Source organism: Cherax quadricarinatus, unplaced genomic scaffold, assembly GCF_038502225.1.
Source record: "Cherax quadricarinatus isolate ZL_2023a unplaced genomic scaffold, ASM3850222v1 Contig271, whole genome shotgun sequence".
Taxonomy (NCBI): Eukaryota; Metazoa; Arthropoda; class Malacostraca; order Decapoda; family Parastacidae; genus Cherax; species Cherax quadricarinatus.
In genome coordinates, this window is record NW_027195297.1 from 66,332 (window position 1) to 80,000 (window position 13,669).

Genomic DNA, 13,669 nt, shown 5'->3' on the forward strand with positions numbered 1-13,669 from the left:
CTGTCCCTGACTTTCGCTTGGCTGATTTCATAGGACTGAAAAATTACTTGGGTGGGCTGAACTGGAATGACCTGACTAAGGGTCAGGTAGGTGGTGATGGTTGCCGATATGACGCTTTCCAGGGCATAGTTCTAGCTGCTCAGTCAAATTATGTTCCAAATAGGAAAATCAGATCAAACAAAAATGATCCTAAATGGATGAACAATAGATTAAAATATCTGATTGGTCAAAAGAGAGGCATATATAGGCAAATCAAAAGAGGAGAGGGGCAATTAAGAAATCGATATATTCAGTTAAAGAGAGAAATAAAAAAGGGAATTAGAAAAGTAAAAAGAGATTATGAAGTTAAAGTTGCAAGAGAATCGAAGACTAACCCAAAAGGATTCTTTCAGGTATACAGAAGTAAGATCAGGGACAAGATAGGCCCACTCAAAAGTTCCTCGGGTCAGCTCACTGACAGTGATAAGGAAATGTGTAGAATTTTTAACACATACTTCCTCTCAGTTTTGACACAAGAGGATACCAGCGATATTCCAGAAATGATAAATTATGTAGAACAGGACGATAATAAACTGTGCACGATTAGGGCCACAAGTGACATGGTCCTTAGGCAAATATATAATTTAAAACCTAACAAATCCCCAGGCCCTGATGAACTGTATGCAAGGGTTCTAAAGAAATGTAAAGAGGAGCTTAACAAACCTTTGGCTAATCTTTTCAACATATCACTACAAACTGGCATGGTGCCAGATAAGTGGAAAATGGCATTTGTGATACCTATTTTCAAAGCAGGTGACAGGTCCTTAGCTTCGAACTATAGACCAAAGCCTAACCTCCATAGTGGGAAAATTTATGGAATCAATAATTGCCGAGGCAGTTCGTAGCCACCTTGAAAAGCATAAATTAATCAACGAATCTCAGCATGGTTTTACAAAGGGGCGTTCCTGCCTTACGAATTTATTAACTTTTTTCACTAAGGTATTTGAGGAGGTAGATCATGGTAATGAATATGATATTGTGTATATGGACTTCAGTAAGGCTTTTGACAGGTACCTCGTCAGAGACTATTGAGGAAAATTAAGGCACATGGAATAGGAGGAGAATTTTTTTTCCTGGATAGAGGCATGGTTGACAAATAGGCAGCAGAGAGTTTGCATAAATGGGGAGAAATCGGAGTGGGGAAGCGTCACGAGCGGTATTCCACAGGGGTCAGTGATGGGCCCCCTGCTGTTCACAATCTACATAAACGACATAGATGAGGGCATAAAGAGCGACATCAGCAAGTTTGCCGATGACACCAAAATAGGCCGTCGAATTCATTCTGACGAGAACATTAGAGCACTCCAGGAAGATTTGAATAGATTGATGCAGTGGTCGGAGAAGTGGCAGATGCAGTTTAATATAGACAAATGCAAAGTTCTAAATGTTGGACAGGACAATAACCATGCCACATATAAACTAAATAATGTAGATCTTAATATTACGGATTGCGAAAAAGATTTAGGAGTTCTGGTTAGCAGTAATCTGAAACCAAGACAACAGTGCATAAGTATTCGCAATAAAGCTAATAGAATCCTTGGCTTCATATCAAGAAACATAAATAATAGGAGTCATCAGGTTGTTCTTCAACTCTATATATCCTTGGTTAGGCCTCGTTTAGATTATGCTGCACGGTTTTGGTCACCGTATTACAGAATGGATATAAATGCTCTGGAAAATGTACAAAGGAGGATGACAAAGTTGATCCCATGTATCAGAAACCTTCCCTATGAGGATAGACTAAGGGCCCTGAATCTGCACTCTCTAGAAAGACGTAGAATTAGGGGGGATATGATTGAGGTGTATAAATGGAAGACAGGAATAAATAAAGGGGATGTAAATAGTGTGCTGAAAATATCTAGCCTGGACAGGACTCGCAGCAATGGTTTTAAGTTGGAAAAATTCAGATTCAGGAAGGATATAGGAAAGTACTGGTTTGGTAATAGAGTTGTGGATGAGTGGAACAAACTCTCAAGTACAGTTATAGAGGCCAGAACGTTGTGTAGCTTTAAAAATAGGTTGGATAAATACATGAGTGGATGTGGGTGGGTGTGAGTTGGACCTGATAGCTTGTGCTACCAGGTCGGTTGCCGTGTTCCTCCCTTATTAAGTCAGTGTGACCTGACCTGACTAGGTTGGGTGCATTGGCTTAAGCCGGTAGGAGACTTGGACCTGCCTCGCATGTGCCAGTAGGCCTGCTGCAGTGTTCCTTCGTTCTTATGTTCTTATGTTCATATAAATTTCAGCTGTAATCATGAACTGAAGCGGAGAATTTGGCGAAACCACATTCACTCACGGAGCACGACATACAGAACATCTACTGTCGCTCTGACGAGAGTAGCAGGGTAACAACACTGCTGGATGGTTTCCAGAAGTAGGTTGGAAACTCTTCTGAAAAGAAAAGAATCCAAACTGTGTTAATTAAGCCTGAGACTAAAACATAAGATAATCACAAAATTTACTCCTGTCCCAATCAATTTGCACACTACTGTACCACTCGACACCTCGAGGTTACACCTGACCTTGTAGCCACGGTAGCAGAGATCAATGCAAGAAACATCTCGTGCAGATGCATCATAAAAAGAAGACGATTTTATGTTACAAAAAAAGAACATTGGAATATCCTTCATGTCCACCGGGGTCACATTCTATGAACAGAAGAAAAAAATACAAATTGTTGGGAGGCGCAGACAAGTGGTATCGATTTTAATAAATGTACCAAGACTGTCACACCCACTAAGGAACACTGAGGTTCATCTCCTCCAGTTTCGTTTTGCTGTTATTTTTTATTTCCTCTGGTTTTAGTGTCCTTGACAAAACAAAGACAGATGGCTTGCAAATTATCAAGAATATTTTACAGAAAAAACGGACATCCAGTATAAAACAACATGGTTGTGAAAGAACTTTTCCCGAGTGGTAACTGCTCAGGCATACACCCATATGTACGGTTAATGGTTAATAAACATGAAAAAAGTGACAATACTGTAGCTAGAGCAATTATCACTAACCTAAAAACTGAAGAGAGAAAGGACTAACTGGTAGTAGGATTGACAGTGGTGAAGGATGGATTGAAAAGCAATCTAGTTGCATCTTTGATATGCTGGTTAACTGTGGAAAGCTAAGGAAAGACGAAATCAATATACTTGGTGTTAACTGACAAAAAATAGCAGTGGCTAAGACTATTGCCAGGTCGTGCAACCTGCATGTATGTTTCTGAGTCCGCATGAATGTCCCACCTGTCTGTACCAGGTGCGGGTTGTTAGGTAAGACACATATGCAACAGTAAGGTATCTTTATTTCGAAACGTTTCGCCTACACAGTAGGCTTCTTCAGTCGAGTGCAGAAAAGTTGATAGAAGCAGAAGAGACTTTTCTGTACTCGACTGAAGAAGCCTACTGTGTAGGCGAAACGTTTCGAAATAAAGATACCTTACTGTTGCATATGTGTCTTACCTAACAACCTGTCGGTATTTTATACCATTTTAATGTTCAGGTGCGGGTTGCCAAGGTGTCAACACATATTAACACCAGTCATTTTGTAGTATATATCTCTGTTTGGGAGATATAATATCGATATACTATCCTTAGTCACATAATTCTTTACTTCTTTTCATTTATTTGCATCGAAAATATTAACATTTAGCTAAATTCAAGAGTAGAAATAAATTTCAAGAATACCTTTCTTCCATATTCATTACTGAGAACAAATATCCAGCTAAAATGAATTTTCAATCACCTATTGTGACTGTGCAGTATTTTGTATTTAGTTTATTTTTTGTCTCCTATATCATAAAATATTGTTTTTCTACTTCCATTTTTTACGGTAAAACATTTTTTCTTGATTCAACTGCTAATTTTTGTGTTTCTTGCGCTTCTCACGCTTCGCTTCTTCTTCACCATGACTTTCATCCTCTGTTATCCATGGACATTTTATTTTCCACTTTATTTTAACATCAGGAATGTCTGTCATTAATTCCTTCCCATCACAGACAAACGTGTTTGTCTTTAATTACGTTTTTGTAATCACCAACTGTAAGTTACAGAAACAGAGCATTCTTCGTGGTGTTCCGTCTTTTACAAACACGTTACTGTATTTACCAAAATTTCACCCTACACTAAATGTGTAGGCAAATACGGTGGTAGGGTGGCAGGGTGGCAGGGTGGCAGGGTGGCAGGGTGGCAGGGTGGCAGGGTGGCAGGGCGGCAGGGTGGCAGGGTGGCAGGGAGGCCCAGACGAACGTACCCTAACACAGACAAGCCATACAATTAACTAGGAATGTAAACCCAGCGAGTGTATAAACCCAGAAGAAGAAAAAAACGAACATGTATTGAAAAACTTTGACCTTCAAGGACAAACTCCAATTTAAATTAAAAAAAGGCAAGAAAACTGTCAACAAGAAAATGTTATTACCAGAGAAGAAAAGTAAAAAGATCTAGAAGTTAAATACTGATGTTAACCAGAGGCATTTACACAAGGCCAGAGATGTGTCTTACATTCAAGACAGCATCAGAGCGGACAATATCGCTGCTCTTTCTAATATAACATTCTTAGACAATACTCCTCACTTGTAAAACATTCTAGACGCTACTGTAATCCAATTTCCTTAACATTAGTTAACAAACTGCCTTTTTCTCCACAAATTTCTCACCACTCTGGTACTGTCTTACCCAGATCTGTGACTCACCCAAGGTTATACACGCCGAGGTGTGTATCTCTGTGTACATACACCGAGGTGTGTATCTCTGTGTACATACACCGAGGTGTGTATCTCTGTGTACATACACCGAGGTGTGTGTCTCTGTGTACATACACCGAGGTGTGTATCTGTGTACATACACCGAGGTGTGTATCTCTGTGTACATACACCGAGGTGTGTGTCTCTGTGTACATACACCGAGGTGTGTATCTGTGTACATACACCGAGGTGTGTATCTGTGTACATACACCGAGGTGTGCATCAGTGTACATACACCGAGGTGTGTATCTGTGTACATACACCGAGGTGTGTATCTGTGTACATACACCGAGGTGTGTATCTGTGTACATACACCGAGGTGTGTATCTCTGTGTACATACACCGAGGTGTGTATCTCTGTGTACATACACCGAGGTGTGTGTCTCTGTGTACATACACCGAGGTGTGTATCTCTGTGTACATACACCGAGATGCGTATCTCTGTGTACATACACCGAGGTGTGTATCTCTGTGTACATACACCGAGGTGTGTATCTCTGTGTACATACACCGAGGTGTGTATCTCTGTGTACATACACCGAGGTGTGTATCTCTGTGTACATACACCGAGGTGTGTATCTCTGTGTGCATACACCGAGGTGTGTATCTCTGTGTACATACACCGAGGTGTGTATCTCTGTGTACATACACCGAGGTGTGTATCTCTGTGTGCATACACCGAGGTGTGTATCTCTGTGTACATACACCGAGGTGTGTATCTCTGTGTACATACACCGAGAGCTGTGTATTTGTGTATATACACCGAGAGGTCATTTTAATCCCCATTTTAAGAATTAAAGTATCCTTGACTAGGATCATACAGATTATATACAGCCTTAATGACTTTCGTGTAGTCGATAGGCTTTAAACTCGGTTAACCAATCAAACTTTCACTGACCTCATCACTCTTCACAGTCCAGTCTGTTGATATAGTTGTGATGTAGTTCAGCTGGGCTTGTGAGATCTCTGGGGAGACCTAATTTAACCAATTATATGGTCACACCTTGCATTGGCAAACGTCTGTCAGCCACGCCTTTTCGGCTTAAGACTGAGGTCTTTTGTTCTGGACGGCGTCAGACCTCGGCGTCAGATCAACACCACGTGTGCACACCTCATTGCCTCATTGTGGAGGAAGAGCATGATCAGGAGATTCGTGCGGAGCTCTGGCCTGGGTGCAGAGCTCTGAGCAGAGAGACTTTGAGAGGAGCTGCTGCTGGGGTGCAGGGCTCGGGAGAAGGCTGCTGAAGTCTCTGGAGGAGACTGTTGGAGGCATTGGGCAGAGTACTGGCTTGGCGCAGTACTCGTGCTGTGTAGGTCTTGGGACCTGTGGCTTAGTTCCTGTGATGAACTGTCCTCTGAACCATATTGTAAGTTATATTCATTTTCGTCAAGTTGATTGTATTCCCTGTCTCGCTGCTTATGTGTACCACCCCATTTATCTAAACCACAATAATGTTCTCCTGTTCCCAAATATATTATTGTACAAGGACTTAATAATAAACTGTGTTTGAGTAGAATAGTAATATTTACTGTCCCCGTTATTTATTCTTTTATTTTTTATTTCAAGTAGTGAGAGGGTGAGTAGTGTGGTGAGTAGAGTAAATGAGAGGTGAAGGTGGTCACCAGTGACCTCACATTACCTACCAACCTCCGCACTCATCCCTCCTACTGCCTCGCCTGTTACCTACCTACTGATTCCCCCCTCTTACTCCCATATTCCCCCTTTCATTCATTACCCCCCCCCTACATGACATGGTGTCTAAGCGGTGGTGGTTCTTTTCATTTTTATAGTAGAAATCAGTCCCATGTGCCTTATTTTTGACTGCTCGGTTATACTTATGTTATGCTACCATAACATAAGTATAACCGAATGTATAAGGTTAAAGTAAATATCCGTGTGATATTATAAACCTAGTGACCTTAACTGACCTTTTTTAACGGTGGGTCTGAGTAATTGGGTGGTTGTATTATTATATTTGGTGGAGTTGTGTGTTGGTTTGGGATAAATGGTGGAAGGTGCGAAGATTTGGGTGAGACTTTTGGGGGAAACAATTATTGGCCGAAATTGAATACTTACAGAGGAATGAGAAGTCACCCAGCCCGCCTTGATGTGCCCAGTCACCCAGCTGATGTGCCCCATTAGATGTATTGCTGCCCTGGTCTGTCATCCATTGTAGTGGGTGTCTGTCTGCATCACCCAGCCTCTGTGACCATCACCCGGGGACCGCCAGTTACCCGCAGTTGCCAGGGATGGGTGACCGCACCTGCTGTTGATGACCTGAAGTGACCTCACCTCGCCTCACTTCACCTCGAGCAACTGACCATAGCCTGCCACGGCTGATGTCAGCTGCTTATGATGCTGTGGCCGGGCTGTGATGCTGTCTGCTATGCTGTGGTCGTGCTATGATGCCGAAATGCTGTAGCCGTGCTGAGATGCCGGGACCGTGCTGTGATGCTGTAGCCGTGCTGCGATGCTGTGGCCGTGCTGTGGTGCTGGTGATGCTGCGGCTGTGCTGTGATGCTGAGATGCTGGGACCGTGCTGCGATGCTGTAGCTGGGCTGCAATGCTGTGGCCGTGCTGTGTGCTGCTGTGATAGGGCCGTGCTGTGATGATGGCTATGCTGTGGCCGTGCTGTGATGCTGCAGTGCTGCCTAGCTCAAGAGGAGGAGATGGCGGTGGTGCTGCAGTGGTGTGTGAGGAATTCTGGCTAGTGTGCCAGGATAAGAGAGCCTGCTATCAAGGACGGTATGGAGGTGTATCCTACCTTGCTGGTCGTCATGTACGACCGGTATGCGGGGATGTCCTGCCTTCCATGAGAGACAGTTAAGAGTGTGAGATGTCCCCAGCCTACTTTGACTTGCCAGAAGTGTTAGTGTTACCTGTGTGAAATAAGGTGATCTTGAAAACGGTCCAGTGATTATGGCCGCCTTGTTTTATGAGGCCAGTGAATCCTAGTAGTGGCATAGGATAATGGAGGGTCTTAGCTGCGATGCCTGCCCTGTCTCGATTTTCAGATGTTGAAGTGTGCATGTGAAGTGTGCTGAAAATGCGACCTTGGTGGTCGTGAAGTGGTCCAGTTGCAGTTACTTGAAAGAATGCAACCCGTTGGAGCAGTTTTCCACGCCAAAGAAGCCTAGAGAGGTTTGGCCCAATGGTTAACGTGCGAGGGTGACTAGCATTGGCTAGTGCATTTCTAGTAGAAGTAGGGAAGGCACTGGAGCCCGATATTTAGGTTTAAGGAGAAATGACGGGTAAGGAGGCTTTGCACCAGAGAGCAACTGTTATGCTGGCCAACTGCGAGGTGTACTGATTATACTGCCTTGTGGGAGCTGAGGGAAATATATGTAGTTGAATAATTTTGTATTATGTTATGTATAATTTTGTCTTTGTATTGTAATAGAATTAAGGGGTTAGGATTAAAATAGTCTAATAACTTAGGACAAATTGTCCTAGTTCTCAGATATTTTAAATTGGGGAGAAAGGGGGATGTGATGTAGTTCAGCTGGGCTTGTGTGGTCTCTGGGGAGACCTAATTTAACCAATTATATGGTCACGCCTTGCCTTGGCAAACGTCTGTCAGCCACGCCTTTTCGGCTTAAAACTGAGGTCTTTTGTTCTGGACGGCGTCAGACCTCGGCATCAGATCAACACCACGTGTACACACCTCATTGTGGAGGGTGCTTGGACCACCATATAAGCCCAAGGAAGAGCATGATCGGGAGATTCGTGCGGAGCTCTGGCCTGGGTGCAGAGCTCTGAGCAGAGAGACTTCGAGAGGAGCTGCTGCTGGTGTGCAGGGCTCGGGAGAAGGCTGCTGAAGTCTCTGGAGGAGACTGTTGGAGGCATTGGGCAGAGTACTGGCTTGGTGCAGTACTCGTGCTGTGTAGGTCTTGGGACCTGTGGCTTAGTTCCTGTGATGAACTGTCATCTGAACCATATTGTAAGTTATATTCATTTTCGTCAAGTTGATTGTATTCCCTGTCTCGCTGCTTATGTGTACCACCCCATTTATCTAAACCACAATAATGTTCTCCTATTCCCAAATATATTATTGTACAAGGACTTAATAATAAACTGTGTTTGAGTAGAATAGTAATATTTACTGTCCCCGTTATTTATTCTTTTATTTTTTATTTCAAGTAGTGAGAGGGTGAGTAGTGTGGTGAGTAAAGTAATGAGAGGTGAAGGTGGTCACCAGTGACCTCACATTACCTACCAACCTCTGCACTCATCCCTCCTACTGCCTCGCCTGTCACCTACCTACTGACTCCCTCCTCTTACTCCCATATTCCCCCTTTCATTCATTACCCCCCCCTTTACATGACACAGTCACTGGCTCACTTCCTCTCTATAATTCTATTAATCCCACCATGCTGGTGAAGGGCTCGTGAGCCAAGGAATTATAGGTAATTTCCCCTTCTTAGGATCAAATCCGATGAGATACTGTGTGTAGAGGGGGTGAAGGTGATAATAGTGACGGTGGTGGTGGTGGCAGTGATGATGATGGTAGTGAAAGTGGTTGTGGTGGTGATGGTAGTGAAGGTGGTGGTAGTAGTGTTGGTGGTGGTGCTGATGGTACTGGTGGTGATAGTGACGGTAGTGAAGGTGGTGATAGTAGTCTCGGTAGTGGCATTTGTGGTGGTGGTAGCGAAGGTGGTGGTGGTGGTGATAGTGAAGGTGGTGGTGGTGGTGGTGGTGGTAGTAGTAGTCTCGGTAGTGGTGCTCATGGTGATGGTAGTGAAGGTGGTGGAGGTGGTGGTGGTGATAGTGAAGGTGGTGGTAGTGAAGGTGATGGTAGTGAAGGTGGTTGGTGGTGGTGCTGATAATACTTGTGGTGATAGTGACGATAGTGAAGGTGGTGGTAGTAGTCGTGATAGTATAAGTAGTCGTGGCGGCGATGGTAGTAAAGATGATACTGGTAGTGATGATGGTAGAGCAGGAAGATCGTGACAGGTATCAGGTAGTAGTGACGGCGAGGCGGCGGCAGAACCTTCACCTAATGGCTTTTGTGTCACCTGGTGTCCCTGTGCAGGTGTCTTGGTGTCAGCTCACCTGCCGGCTATTGTGGTCACTAATAGCCTCTTGAGCCCTGTCATACCTATTCTTAAAGGTGAGTATGAAGTCTGCCTCCACCATGCTTTCGCTCAGGTCATTCCACTTCCTGACCACTTGGAGGTTGAGGGAATGTTTCCTGTCATCTCTGTGACTTATTTGTGTCTTACATCCCGTTTTCAGTTTCTTGAGCGCCACTCTGTGGTGTGTGTACCCACCTAATTGTGGTTGCAGGGGTCGATACTCAGCTCCTGGCCCCGCCACGTCACTGAGTGCTACTAGGTCCTCTCTCTCCCTGCTCCATGAGCTTTATCATATCTCATCTTAAAGCTATGTATGGTTCCTGCTAAGCTAAGCTATTCCACTTCCTGAGTACTCTATGACTGAAGAAATACTTCCTAACATTCCTTTGACTCATCTGGGTCTTCATCTTCCAAATGTGACCCTTGTTTCTGTGTCCCCAATCTGGAACATTCTGCCTCTGTCAACTTTGTCTATTCCACGCAGTATTCTGTATATCGTTATAATGTCTCCCCTAACCCTCCTGTCCTCCAGTGTTGCCAGGCCGATTTCCCTTAACCTTTCTTCTTAGGGCATTCCCCTTAGCTCTGGAACTAACCTTGTCGCAAACCTTTGCACTTTCTCTAATTTCTTGACGTGCTTGAAAAGGTGTGGGTTCCAAACAGGTGCTGCATACTCCAGTATGGGCCTGACGTACACAGTGTACAGTGTCTTGAACGATTCCTTATTAAGGTATCGGAACGCTGTTCTCAGGTTTGCCAGGCGCCCATATGCTGCAACAGTTATCTGGTTGATGTGTGCTTCCGGAGACGTGCTCGGTGTTATACTCACCCCCAGATCTTTCTCCTTGAGCGAGATTTGCAGTCTTTGGCCACCTAGCCTATACTCCGTCTGCGGTCTTCTTTTCCCCTCCCCGATCTTCATGACTTTGCATTTGGCGGGGTTAAATTCGAGAAGCCAGTTGCTGGACCAGGTGTCCAGTCTGTCCAAGTCTCTTTGAAGTCCTGCCTGATCCTCATCTGATTTAATTCTCCTAATTAACTTCACATCATCTGCGAACAGGATCACTTCTGAGTCTAACCCTTCCATCATGTTATTCACATATACCAAAAATAGCACTGGTCCTAGGACCGACCCCTGTGGGACCCCGCTCGTCACAGGTGCCCACTGTGATACCTCATCACGTACGGTGTTGCCTCCCTGTCAGGTATTCTCTGATCCATTTCAGTGCCCTTCCTGTTACATGCACCTGATCCTCTAGCTTCTGCACTAATCTCTTGTGAGGAACTGTGTCGACGGCCTTCTTGCGGTCCAAGAAGATGCAGTCAACCCACCCCTCTCTCTCGTGTCTTACTTCTGTTACTTTATCATAAAACTCCAGAAGGTTTGTGACACAGAATTTGCCTTCCATAAATCAGTGCTGGTTGGCGTTTATACTCTTGTTTCGTTCCAGGTGCTTCACCACTCTCCTCCTGATAATCTTCTCCATGACTTTGCATACTATACACGTCAGTGACACTGTTTATAGTTTAGTGCCTCTTTTCTGTCTCCTTTTTTTTAGAAATGGGAACTACATTTGCTGTCTTCCATACCTCAGGTAGTTGCCCAGTTTCAAGGGATGTGTTGAATATTGTGGTTAGTGGCACACACAGCATTTCTGCTCCCTCTCTACGGACCCACGGGGAGATGTCCGGTCCCATTGCCTTTGAGGTATCAAGGTCCTTTAGCAGCTTCTGCACCTCCTCCTCTGTTGTATGTATGTCATCCAACGCTTGTTGGTATATTCTTTATTGGTGTCCCCTTCTGTTCTGTCTTCCCAGAGGCCTTCCTGTCCCTACTGTAAATACTTCCTTAAACCTCATGTTGAGCTCATCACATACCTCTTGATCTTTTCTTGTGAGTTCCCCACCTTCTTTCCTCAGCCTGATCACCTGGTCTTTGACTGTTGTCTTCCTCCTAATGTGGCTAAACAGCAGTTTCGGGTCAGACTTGACTTTCGATGCTATGTCGTTTTCGTACTGTCGCTGAGCCTCCCTCCTTATCTGGCTCTTCGACTAATCTCTTTATTTTCCTGGGTCCTTTGCCTCCTGTATCTTTTTCATTCTCTGTTTCACTTAGTTTTTACCTCCTTACACCTTCGGGTAAACCAACGACTCGCTTTGGTCTTTCAATTATTTCTATTGCCCTTTGGAGCAAACCTTTCCTCTGCCTGCTTGTATTTTGTTGTTACATATTCCATCATCTCGCTTACTGACTTTCCTGCCAGTTCTCTGTCCCACTGAGCCTCACGCAGGAAGTTCCACATACCTGTGTAGTCCCCCTTTTATAGTTTGGTTTCCTCCATTCAATTCCTGTTACCCTCTCCACTTGTAACTCTACTATATAGTCAAAACTCAGAACCACGTGATCACTAGCTCCAAGGGGCCTCTCATAAGTGATGTCCTCAATGTCTGAACTGCTTAGGGTGAACACAAGGTCCAGTCCAGTGTGTGTGTGTGTGTGTGTGTGTATGTATAAGAACATAAAAACATAAGAACGAAGGAACACTGCAGCAGGTCAACTGGCCAATGCGAGGCAGGTCTAAGTCTCCTAAAGGCTTAAGCCAATGCACCCAACCTAGTCAGGCCAGGTCACATTGACTTAAGGGAGGAACACGGCAACCGACCTGGTAGCAAAAGCTAATCAGGTCCAACTCACACCCACCTACACCCACTCATGTGTTTATCATGTATTTATAGAGGCGAAAACAACGTTCTGGCCTCTATAACTGTACTTGGGAGTTTGTTCCACTCATCCACAACTCTATTACCAAACCAGTACTTTCCTATATCCTTCCTGAATCTGAATTTTTCCAACGTAAAACCATTGCTGCGAGTTCTGTCTAGGCTAGATATTTTCAGCACACTATTTACATCCCCTTTATTTATTCCTGTCTTCCATTTATACACCTCAATCATATCCCCCCTAATTCTACGTCTTTCTAGAGAGTGCAGATTCAGGGCCCTTAGTCTCTCCTCATAGGGAAGGTTTCTGATACATGGGATCAACTTTGTCATCCTCCTTTGTACATTTTCCAGAGCATTTATACCCATTCTGTAATACGGTGACCAAAACTGTGCAGCATAATCTAAATGAGGCCTAACCAAGGATGTATAGAGTTGAAGAACAACCTGAGGATTCCTATTATTTATGCTTCTTGATATGAAGCCAAGGATTCTATTAGCTTTATTGCGAACACTTATGCACTGTTGTCTTGGTTTCAGATTACTGCTAACCAGAACTCCTAAATTTTTTTCGCAATCCGTAATATTAAGATCTACATTATTTAGTTTATATGTGGCATGGTTATTGTCCTGTCCAACATTTAGAACTTTGCATTTGTCTATATTAAACTGCATCTGCCACCTCTCCGACCACTGCATCAGTCTACTCAAATCTTCCTGGAGTGCTCTAATGTCCTCGTCAGAATGAATTCGACGGCCTATTTTGGTGTCATCGGCAAACTTGCTGATGTCGCTCTTTATGCCCTCATCTATGTCGTTTAAGTAGATTGTGTACAGCAGAGGGCCCAACACTGATCCCTGTGGAACACCGCTCGTGATGCTTCCCCACTCTGATTTCTCCCCATTTATGCAAACTCTCTGCTGCCCATTTGTCAACCATGCCTCTATCCAGGAAAAAATTTCTCCTCCTATTCCATGTGCCTTAATTTTCCTCAATAGTCTCTGATGTGGGACCCTGTCAAAAGCCTTACTGAAGTCCATATACACAATATCATATTCGTTACCATGATCTATCTCCTCAAATACCTTAGTGAAAAA